Genomic DNA, 12851 nt, shown 5'->3' with positions numbered 1-12851 from the left:
GGCCGATGACAAGTTTAGTTACTGGACAGTGTGCTTGGACTTGGTTGTGCGACCATTTGTTTGAATCAAACAAAAATAACAATAACTTACATGATCTTTTGATTCGGTCCAAATCATTGGTATAACAAAAGACAAATGTCTATATTCTTGTTAAGCCCAATCTAATAGGAGTCTCACACACCTTACACAATATATATCTAGGTTTTATCTTGGTGGCGCACAAAAAAACGAAAATAGCCTAAATAGTACATTTTAACGTAAATTTTCGACGCTGAGATGTAAAAGTTAATTCTCCACATACATAACAAAAACTGTCCTGATTATTAGAACACTTTCGCGGCATATTCACAATCTAACAAACGTAACTTAGTTAAATGCAATCGTTATATAAATGAGGTCAGAAAAGAATATATAGCTGTCACAAAAAACTGGATGTGACTGAAATAATAATTGATTTTAATGAGGTTACATAAAAAATAAAAATCATCACAAAGTTTTGTGACAAAAACAGTGTTTATCAATGTTATTTTTCGGTTCTTTCATGTAATTTAAATGGAATTTGCTCTCCGTGCCCAATTTTCTCTACTATGTACTCGATTCAATCATGGGTTACAAAAAGAACATCTTAAATCTCTTTCAGTAGTTGCTACATATCAAATTTTTTCAAATTCAAGTTTAACATTCTATTGTTAAGGTTAACCTAGCAAGTTAATGAGACCAACGAATTTTTTAATCACAGGAACAGAACAACTTAAGCCTTTATATTATTCCTTGTAAAGAACTATTGCACAGGATAGTGAATATTCATGCAGACGATATTTTGGTTGTGACGCCACTGTGTACAAATAAAACAGGTTTCGCGCTTGCGAAATGTTTTGGTTTTGACCAACCATTATCTGACAGACTAAATTTAATAGAGAACTAAATGGAATAATTTAATGGACAATAGGTCAGGTTCAAATGGGTCCGTTTGCAGATCAAGCTATAAAGGTCAGTTTAAAATGCATTTATACAGAGCGCTATAAATTTGAATTAATTCTGTTGCTGCTATGGTAATTAGTACGTAAATATGTTGGAACCGGTTTATTTGTGAATTTGTTTAATTCATAACACCGAAAATAATTAGAATATGTTAGAGCAGTTTGGGATTAGAAATAATCAACAAATGTTGAAGATAAACTCATTTTCTACGTAGGGAAGACCGATTATTTAAAACCAGTGTCCATAAATGGTCTTAATTGGCAAGTCTATTTACTGTTCATACCTGTATTCAAGACTGCAGTGAATCGGCTGCGCTTTGTAGCAGTAATACGAAAAAGTCACTAAACTAAATATTTCTGAGATATTTTACTGAGATTTTCTACGAACGGCAAATGATTGTTTGTTGTCATTTTTTTTTTGAACATAACCTTCAAGCTAAAAACTTAATTTATTTGAAAAATGCATCCTCTTGTACATTGAAACAAAATCACCTCATGCAAGAGGATATATTGAAAAATTCTTAGCTTACTATAGAACCAAACAAAATTTCCATGTCAAAATATTTTATTACTCAACATATTCTCCTCTTAATTTGATACATTTATTACAGCGAACCTGCAACGTCTCTAGACCTTTTTTCAGTTGAGGAAAGAGATGAAAGTAGGTCGGAGCCAAATCTGGTGAATAAGGGGGGTGTTCTAGCAATTCAAACCCTAAATCACGAATTTTTTGCATGGCAACATCAGATTTGTGAGTAGGAGCGTTGTCCTGCAAAATCAAAACACCTTTGGATAGCTTTCCGCGTCTTTTTTTCCGTATAGTGGTCGGAAGCAAGAACTTTTCCAGTAGATTTTTGGACACGAAACTTCTTAGGTCTTGGAGAACGAGAGTGTCGCCATTCCATCGATTGTTGCTTTGTTTCTGGATCGTAGAAATGTACCCAAGTCTCATCCATACCAACAATTCGTTTTAAAGCAGTGTCGTGTCCAAGCGTTTGACGTCGTTTTTCCGAAGGCAGGACAAATGCTAGATCGCCTCTTCTTCTCCGTTACACTATTAGCAATAGTTATTAGTTGCCACCCCCAATTTATAGAATTAAAAAAAATCGTCATGTTATTAAACTTGAACTCTAAATTGCATAAAACAAAATTTAAAACGACACGATCGATAGATAAACTACTAGTGGTTTCCAAATCTTTCGCGGTAAATCAGCATCCTGAATAGGTTTGTGATCAATCATGTACATTACAATGATCCTAAATTGGATACCAACTGATTCGGAATCGATACTAAATTGACCCGCGAACAAAGTTGATTGTAACTGCCACGAAAGAGTCTCTGTGATGGCGTCATGGCCAAAGTGGGGACGGATTGAGAGAATAATAAATAGAGAAAGAGTTAGAGAGGAATATAAACACACACTAAATTTTATTCACGGATTTTTGTTGCTTTAGCTTGACGAAATCGTCAGATAATGTATTTTTCGTTATCCTTGAATTATTTTTTTCGAAATGACGTTCTTATTACAACTTTGTAGACCTCCCCTTTCTTTACTTCACTCTCAAATTGTCAGATTAGTGTAATACGAGTCCTAAACACAAAAATTTTGGAAAAACATATATTTATTTTTCAACGTAATCATCTTTTAGCTCCATATACTTTTCACAGCGATCTTCAATGAGTTCGAAAACCTTTTTATAATAAGAACCGTCAAGCTCCTTAAAATAGTCATTAACTGCAACATAACCTCTTCATTGTTAAAAATCTTTGACCACCGAGCTATTTTTTCAAGCCTGAAAAGAGAAAATAATACGAGGGGGCTAAATCTGGCGAAGAGGTTTCATGAAGTAACAATTCAAACTTTAAATCATTAATTTTGGCCATTATGCAATTACGGATGGGTGAACTGGTGCATTGTCTTGATGAAACAACAGTTTCTGCTCAGTAAAATGCGGTCGTTTTTACTTGATTTCTTCGCTCAAACGTTGCAATAAGTTCGTATAATGCACGCTGTTGATAGGTTTTCCTTTTTCAAGATAGTCAATAAAAATTATCCCAGGCGCATTCCACAAAATCTTTACCTTCTTTGGAGCCGGTTCTTCCTTTTCAGTGCATTGTTTTTATTTTTTTTATTTCGGGCGTTAAGTGATGGACCCACGTTTCATCCATGGTTATGAAACGTTCCAATGTGAGCAAACACGGCACCCATCTTACGTACAGCTTATCATTGTCAAATTTTTAGTTAATATGCGATGTACCGCACTTTTGAAATACCATCTTCAACATTTCTAAAGTGTTCACCTCATTTGGTCAACAATTGCACAATATTTTACGGTTGATAACTTAGGAGCAGTCTGACCTAGAGTAAAATCTAGTTTAGCTATTATATTGGTTGGGCTAATGCCTTTCAAATAAAAGTATTGTATTACTGACGATAACCAATTTTCCCCATGTTTACAAATTCACTGAAAACGTTCACTATTGATGGCTGCCTAACAAATACTAAACAAAGTGTCATCTTCAAACTTGAAACATACACTGTGTAGTTTGTGTACTTTCTAGTCCAGTGTTATTTTTTAAGCAGCTACCACCATCTGTGGGTCAGGCCAGGTACTTCTGGGACCATATTCATATACATTTTTTAGCGTGTAATTAACTCACCCTACCTCAACCTGATGCGCTTGAGAAATTCTGATGATCAATTTTTTTTATTATTCTGATCTTCTATTCTTATAAATGAGGCTCGAATTTGGTGTAAGTACTTAACCGCGTACAAGGTATGTGTATATTTTAATCTGCCGCGCTTCATAAAATCCTCAAATCTCCGCTTAGGCTCCCCTACTATAGATTCTTTTAGTCAATTAACAAAGCCGGTAATTACCCATCTCTGCAATCATTTGAAGGTGCTTTAAATTATTGAAGTGCCTATAAATTGAACTATTAACTTCTGCAAGGTCGATGACCTTTTGTTCCACAATATTTATTTGCAGGATTATCTTGTCTTAATATCAAGAAGAATTATTGGTCATAAATTCCAACTTCTCATAATTATGAGTAATTTCATATTTAAGTTGGTCATCAACTATCACTTCTTCTTATTGAAATTACGTAATTTGCAAACTTAATATTAGTCCAGTCGTATTAGGGTTTCCACTTCACATAAAGAGATAAATAATAAATTGACAGCTTGACATTCTAAAAGTTTTCATAAGTCTGATATACTTTTTTGTCTTAATATATTTAAGGTGATAATTCACAAAAATCGATTTTATACTAATTTCTGGTATTACAGTTATATTTATTAGAAGTATTGTGAAGCATGAAATTTTCTACAACTTTTGTTTGAAAGATAGTTTTATGTATTGAACTGTTTCTGATATAGAGGGCGGGAAATGCACCGCGCTTACGTATCTACAGCATACTGCAAGACGAATTGATAAATTAATTATTTCGTTTACTGTAGATTTCATAAGAAATAATAGGTTTGTTCCAACCTGCTGGGACATTGTTTGGAACGGTTATTGGAAGCGTTTATAGATATTTTCCGCGCAATTTCCAGCTCTACACGGTACTTACTATCAAAAGGTTTGTTCCAACCTATCAAAAAACCGTCCTTGGTACGGTGACGATTCTGTGCAATAGTGTTCCGTTATACGAACGATTCTGCTTTGCGTTCCAACCGAATAATGTATCGTTTGTGAACCATTTCAGGGACGATCTTTTTTGTACTTTGTTGTTAGCAAGTACCGTTACAAGAACCGTGCATAGCCGGAGATTGCGCGGAAAATATCTATAAACGCTTCCGATAACCGTTCCAAGAACGGTCCCGACTAGCAGGTTGGAACAAACTTAATTAAATATCCCAAAGACCGTCCTGGAAACGGTTCGCAAACGATACCTAAGTCGGTTGGAACGAACCTAATATACTCAAATTTTTAGTTGATATTTTGTAAAAGGGTCACACATTATACGATTCGTTGTACTACATACGACACTAACTCAATAGTACCTACCGATGGAATGACAGATCGGATTCGCTTTTGTCCACTAACTTAAACTACTTCTTGGTTTTTGTTGTATACATACAAGTTGTTTTGCAGAACTTTTTTCACTTCAACTATGAAAGCGGTCCGCGAGTTATTCAAGTTTTTCAGGAATTCTAGCTGCTTGAATTTCTTCCAGGAACAGAACATCCAGTGGTGAATCAAGCATACAACAATTCACGCATATAGCTAGGCAGTTCTAAAAACAGTAGCAACAATAACAACAAAATCAAAAGTTGTATGAGCTGTCGCAAGGTACTCTTTTGGAGTCGTGACATTGCTGGGTACCTGGACATTATGAAGAGAAAGAAAGTTTTAAATCAAATGGGCTTGCAAAAAGTGATACGAAAGAAGAGAATAGCGATATATTTGTGCTACTGATTTAATTGTTAAAAACATTAGAATACATGGTGAAGTAGAAGTAAATGCTCAGTGGACATTGTACAGTTGGCACAATACTTCAAATACGAGAAGTAACAAGGGACAACTATTGCAAATGGTGTAACGAAGAAGAAAGAATCGAGCATTTGCTCTGACTTGATGGAAAAACAACGTCAAGTGCTGGTAGAAGACGCAGTACATTATCTCGAAGAAATAGCAGAATTAGATATAGAAAATGTAAAAAAACTTCATTCGGAAATGCTTAAAAATAAACTATAAAAAGGATTGGAAAATGGTTAATTAATTAACTGAGTTTCCAGATCGTGGAAAATATAAGAACCACAATAGGCTTCAAGCCTCTAAGTGAATCACTAAGAATCTAGATTGAGGTTGCATGCACCAACTTAACCAATTTTAAACAACCACAAATATAACAAATTAAATCACTTTTACGCTTGCAGTTTCTGTGTACGTATATTTCACAGAGTATTATAAAAATCATTAGGACCAACGTTTATTACATAAAAAAGTATCTACATACATGTTGGTTAGGTTAGGTGCGCGAAAACATTGCTCAATACTCAAAAATCACAATAACTAGAACTAGAGAACATCAAGTACTTTTATGGTTATGGTAGTAACCTCTGCACATGAAAACAGAAATTTGTAGAGATACCCTGAACAAAAAGAAGAAAACATTTTTTGCAGATCTTCGAAATTTTTTGGTTGGGTTAAAAAACATTTATAATTTTTCAAATTGAGAAATGACTTCAGGGCGTACAATGAATCAATAAATCTTTATTGAGAAATAAAGCATTTAATAACAAATATATGAGATCAAAATGAATATAAATTCATGTTAGAAGCCCTCTCTGATATGAATTCAACGACCCAGTACTTTTAAACGTTCGAAAATACAAAATTATAAATTCGAGATTTGAACATTTGTTACATTGCTTAAAATGAGAAGCGGTGCAATTAATAAATATTCAAATATACCGGCCAGGTGTAGAGTGTGCTAACAAAACAATTCGTCAATTCCAGGAGGAATCGCTTCATTGGTTAACAACCCAAATGGGTTTATATAACTGATTCATTCTGCCGACTAAAAACAATGGGTAAAATTAATTTCGGTATTCTTGGAAATTACGGCATTTAATAGACAGTTTTGTGGACAAGTTCCACAATTTAGTCCAGGCGCTGTAACTAAAATTTCACTGAAACCTAAAATTAAAGTAATACTAATAATTTTTGGCACACAAATAGTTCTTGGAGAGTAATTTAAGAGAAAAAAATTGTTCTGCTTTTGAGCGGCCATGGTAAATGGGGAAAACCTCCGGAAAAACACTAAAAATTAGTATTTCGTCAGTAACGTGGAAGAGATTGGAAATTTCGATACATTGTGTGGAAACCAGTATTTTCCAGTAATGGATTTCTGGTGCGAGAGTTTTGACACGCATGCTCAAGTTAATTGGTCTGTAATTGTGTAGACTGAAATCAGATTCTGATTGTTTGATTTGCTGGTTATACACAATTCGCTCGCCGATTCCGGGAACATTTTTGACAGTTGACAGAATTATTTATTTATATTTAACAGTATACCATAAAATTTCGACATAATCTTTTATTATCTATACTTCCACATCAATTGAAAAAGTGGGAAAAAGGATGAAATCATATAGACCGAATGAAGTTTAAATGTAATTGGAATTTTCGAACTTGAATAAGTGGAAAAGAAGGAAAAACATTACTAGTACAAACCAGAATGACTGAAGATGTGTTAATTTATTAACTGATAGTAAGTAATCACCTGAAGTACCTCATCTGTATACAATTATGGAAATACCAACATCATCGTCACCGTTTGAGAAATCGTCTCTTGGGAAAAATTATTTCTATTGATCAGGTTAAAACTCTGGACTAATTGATAAGTATAACTCATTCAATACATCTAAATGTTCTTGATTTTAGGTCTCTTCTGTTTTAAAATTAGTTCTTTTTCATAATTTTTAATAAAAAGATAAATTTTGACGTTTCGACTTTTCTTTAATTCTTTATCAAGATAGTTTTCTTCAATAAATTTTTTCTTCTTTCGTTTCTTTTTTATCTGTACTGTTTCTATACATAACTAATAGTTTGCTATATTAAATCCAATTAAAAAGCTTGACAATGAAGAAAGTTGCGTTGTAAACTTATAATAAATATTACAATTATTTAATACCTACTTTGGGTCGCCCCAGTTTCCGATCTAGCAGCTGTTCTACAAGTGTGTTTTTATTTGGTGGTAATTTTTCTTTTACACAAAAATATGGGATATATTCACGCGTTGCGAAGTGTCACTAAGAAATATGGGAAATTATATAAAAAAAAACATAAGAAAAAAAGAATATGAAATTTGAAGTTTTCTCCAAGGTACTAACTTTGGCACATATATCCGTCATAATTTATATCTACTGGTAAATTTCTTTAAGTGTAAAAATTCAGTAGTCAATCAAACACGGCTAATGGACTTGCTACCAATATTTTCTTCCACACTCACTGCCCTCTGCTAGTACTGCACTTAATCCAGCGTTGAAACTATAACTGGAATTATTTCTAGCAGCCTTCTTTCGTAATGGTTTTCATCTGTTCTATCGAGGCCTTTTCAATGTCGAAAATGTTATTTGAGTAAAAAAGATGTAGGTTTCATTTAAAATTTGAAAATTCTAGAATATAATCTGTATAAATAGAATCCATATTAGTCTAATCTATATGAATCGAATTCATAATAGATTCGATTCATATAAATTTGATTCTTATAGATTGGATGCAGATAGATTGGAATCAATGTCTGTAGATTTGATTTACGTAGATTTCATTTATATGGATTAAATTTAAATAAATTCAATTCATATAAGAATTCTTTTCACATAGATTCGATTTTTGTACATTCCGTGGTGACTTAGACCTTAGATCATAGTTTTCGAAAAACTATGTTCTGTAGTACTGTAAAGAAATGTTACGCTGATATGGCGTATATATACATACTACTAGTGTAAGAAAATCAACTCTGTATCTTGGAATGAAACTAGAAAGAAATTATTATTTAGCACCCGATGCTTTTGGAATGGTGACAATAAAATTATCGCCAGCCATTTAATTCTTATAATAAGAATCAGTTTTTACTCTACTTAGCTACAAAAGCGCATTTTTTTTTATTTTTTTTAACTATAATTTATTATAAATGATTAGCCGTCCTTGCCAGTTCAATTACATGCTATTACCGAATTTTTAACGAATCGAATCGCCGCGTAATTGCGATTCATCAAAAAAGAAGTGAAAATAATCCCAAACAATATCCGCTTACATCAATACAAAACAAAAACAACTCGCTGTACCACCGTGCGGTACCTACCTGTCGGTCGGTGCCTCGAATGGTGTGACTCTTAGTTATTCAGGCCAACTTGGCAAGGCCGTCCTTGTAGATGTAAGAGTAAGTAAAAGTACTATCGATTGATAAAGTAGGTTACTTGACTGGTACTAGTTAGACTAAGCGATGTTGCCGTCTTCTATCACATTTCATGAGTAATTGAAAGTTATGCTGATGTGCCTGTCACACAAGGTGATTTATATGTAATCAACCAGATTTTAACTACACGTTCAGAAGACAAAAATAATAGTTTCTTTAACAACAATATGTCTAATTATATGACAAACGAGTGTTGAATTGAGAGAAATGAAACAGAAGTTTGCTAAGAGGTATTTTTCCAAATAATAATTTGAAAATTTGGTATTGACTATACTGAACACACTACTCACAATAACACTACACCAACACAACACAACACAGTTTCGATAACAAAGTTATCGTCTTCAGAGACTGAAGGTAAAGAGTTTACCACCAACGGTTCCAAATAATTACAACTTAGATTCAGTAAAGGCAAACAAGAATAAGTGAGAGGATTTGAGTTACTCGCAGAAGTCACCAATGCACCGTATCAAATGAATAAAATAAACAATTTTTTTAAGCCATTGATTGAATTTCTGAAACCATAATGAAGTTTTTTTACTTTGTCTACACCTAATTGTGCAATATCTTCAACACAATTTATTGTAACGTCTCCCAACAATAGATTTCGTTTTCCTTCATGCAGAACACCAGCAGTTTAGGTGCTCGATCGTCTCTTCTTTTCCGTTGAACACCTACAATAGTTTGTGCCAACAGTACAATATCCAGTGATCTCCAATGATCTTCAAGATTGAATGTTTTGTTACTATCTTCTTTGTTTTCTCTTTATCGATCTCTATGGATATCGTACAATCACTTCAGATTGATCATACAACCTTTTGTCTGGATTCTTATATCAATAGCATCTTTTAACATTTCTATCAGTAGTAGCGCTATAACTATCTCTTCGGCATCCTCTTCCCACTTCTCGCAGACCTTTGTAACTTAAGGTTTCCTTCCACTTCATTGTCCAACAGAGGCTCACTTGAGTAACACGAAATAAGAAGAGTGTCTAGCTCCACCTAAATATCACTTGTGATTTATTTGTTTTTTATGCTATAGCTTTTAAGGCTACTTGGTTATTTGCTTAGATTGTCTTTCTTCTGCTTGATTCACAACTTTAACAGCCTAGATTTCCACTGGCGGGATGTTACAATCAGTTCTAAGTATGTACGAATTCTTTGAATGCACAGAGACTAACAGTTCCATTTTTGTTACCGAGTCAGAAGTGATGATTGAGATTCCTTTCTCATTTGAAATGAATTTCTTTCCTCATTCTTCTTTTGTAGGAATATAAATTTTTATCCTTTCCTTGAAATCTCTTTTAGTGATCATATAGTCTGTATTCTATGCTGATAGATCCTCTTACTTTACTTATTGAAATTAATTTATGAGTATTCCATTTAATTTAGATAACTCAATGATTTCTGTGGTCAAAAAATATGAATCTTTGATGTCCAAAATATGAACCGTTTTCGTAATATCTGAATTTTACTGATTCACTACACGGTCGTCTTTTCATTTGACTGCACAATTCAAGATTCCCTAATTGAAGAAATTTATAAAAAAACCTTACAAAGGATTAATATTGATAATTAATAGACTTTCACATGAAAAATGTATTTAGCATCGAGACAATTTATTTGAACTTAGAATATTTGTGATGTAATTTATTAATTTAAAGAGATAAAAGGTTATGGTTAGAACAATAAACAATAACCGGCCATTCCGCATAGGCTTCTTAATAGGCCCGTCGCTCCCCATTCAGAACTACCAAATGCAGATGTACTTAAAAACACTAATAAGGCTTGAATCTTTTTAATGTTCCTGGGTAAACTGTAAGGCTTGCCTATGTGTTTGGAGTTAGCAAGTTTGAATACTGGACACTCACCGATCTTTCTTCCTCCATGCACCAGAGGTATTCCAGATGCCTACAATATAGACACGGCGTCTTAAATGACGTTTCGCACCTGTTTACACGGAGCAGTTGATTGGTAAGACAGTCAAAAGGCCTATCTATGTGTGCCTTAGCATTTTTCATACCAGATACTTCCATATATCTTCACATAACCTATTTTGCGAGCAGACTCACGAGAGATGTAGCAGCAACACACCAAGAATATGCTCTGTCATTCTTGGTAACAACACTCGGTTTATATACACTCCAATGAATTTGTGCGAATAAGAGAGCAGACAGACGGCGTGTTTTGCGATTAGAGAATGATCACTAATTAACAATAAGGCATTATGCGTATTCTGCATTCTCAATGACTTGGAAGAAGTTTATTTTCCGTGGACAAAACTTTTATGTTTAATACTTATTCGATACGCAAATATAAGAATTTATTATTTGGGATATCGTTATGTACAGTCTTGGAATTAGATACCTTTTGACATTCTCACTTAATTATGAATAAAATACTAAAAACGAGTTTAGTGCTTTGATTGAATGACTAAATAAACAATAATGCGGTATGCTGATGATACCGAATCTTCTGGTCGTCTGAATTCCGCAGTTTTTTTTTTAAATATAAGAAAACGTCCTCAATATATGTGGACAAGGCTCAAGATATCAGAAATCATCGTATTTACTATTTTGCACGTTGAAAAGAAATTTCAGCTGGAAATTACTAAGCAACCACTGGATGCATCCGTCTATTTAAAGCTGTTAAAGCAAAATAAACAGGACAATATGGCATGATAAATGAAACACGGTTGCACTAATGCACTCCCAAATCAAAGAGATCATTAACTTAAAGACAGCAGTCGGTGAAAGCCACACGACGTGACCATAACCTCAAATATTACCTGCAAGATAATTGCATCCGATTATGAGATTTTGATGGGACTGTGTGCATCGAATATTGTGATAAAAGTGAATATTACACATTAAATAGCATTATTGGACCTATTCATGCAGAAATATTGTGAAACACATTCTTAAATCTACAGACAAAATATTTGGTTTCATGCAGATAATGCACCGTGTCACAAATTGATGAAAACCGTGGTCAAAGTGGAGAAATTTCTTCCAATGTCTCGACCAACTAACGCAGTGCTTCCCAACCTTTTTTGTGCCATGCACTTTTGAGAGATCCTTTAGCTTGACGCTTGCTACACAGAGATTCAATTTGGGTAGCTTTAGTATCAAGCCTCCCCGTTCTGTTATATGCATCTTATTAAATCATTTACTGCAGTAAATCCATAATGAGCTAAATATGAAGATGTAAATAGTAACAACAGTCTTGCATATTTGTTTAAAGTTGGGTATTTGATATCTGTTTCCTCACAAAGCTATGCCATCGCTCCTTTTATTTTAAATAAAGTTTTAACTGATTCATCGTTTCGCATTTCTGCGTGTTCTTCTTGATACAGCATTTGATATATCAAACAGCTATGAGCTTCTTTCTTTGCTAGGAATCATCGGACTACAGACTCTTTACAATTCGCCTCAGGTTACTTTTCTCAAATATTGAAGTTCTTTGATTCAGATGCGAACAACTGCGAAGTTTAGTGAGATTTTGAAGCGTCCGGGTGTCCATGCGAAGCCTGCCGTCTTCCGCAGGGAGGTTAACTTGACAACGCCAAAAGCCCAATTAATATTTTTGTCTCGTCAAACAAATTTATAATATTTATTTGCCACAATTTTTTAAAAAAATTGGTTTAACTCGTGTCGATTTCATGTTGAGAAACACGGATCTAGCGTATTCTCCAGATCTAGATTCCAGATCACTGACTTCCTGGAGTTCTCAAAAAAATGTTATATGGAAAGAGATTTGAAGTCTATTTTGAAAACAAACGGACTATTACACAATAAAAAAAAATTCTTGACAGTGGCGGATTTACAGATTGGCGCCGCCTGAATGCTATTTCCTCTGAAATTCGATACCTCAATTCACAATTCTTAGAAATACATTTTTTATAAAATAAATATCAACTTTATAGTTTGAAAACTGAGA

The sequence above is a fragment of the Diorhabda carinulata genome, chromosome 12 (genome assembly GCF_026250575.1).
Source record: "Diorhabda carinulata isolate Delta chromosome 12, icDioCari1.1, whole genome shotgun sequence".
Lineage (NCBI taxonomy): Eukaryota > Metazoa > Arthropoda > Insecta > Coleoptera > Chrysomelidae > Diorhabda > Diorhabda carinulata.
This window is presented reverse-complemented; position numbering follows the sequence as displayed.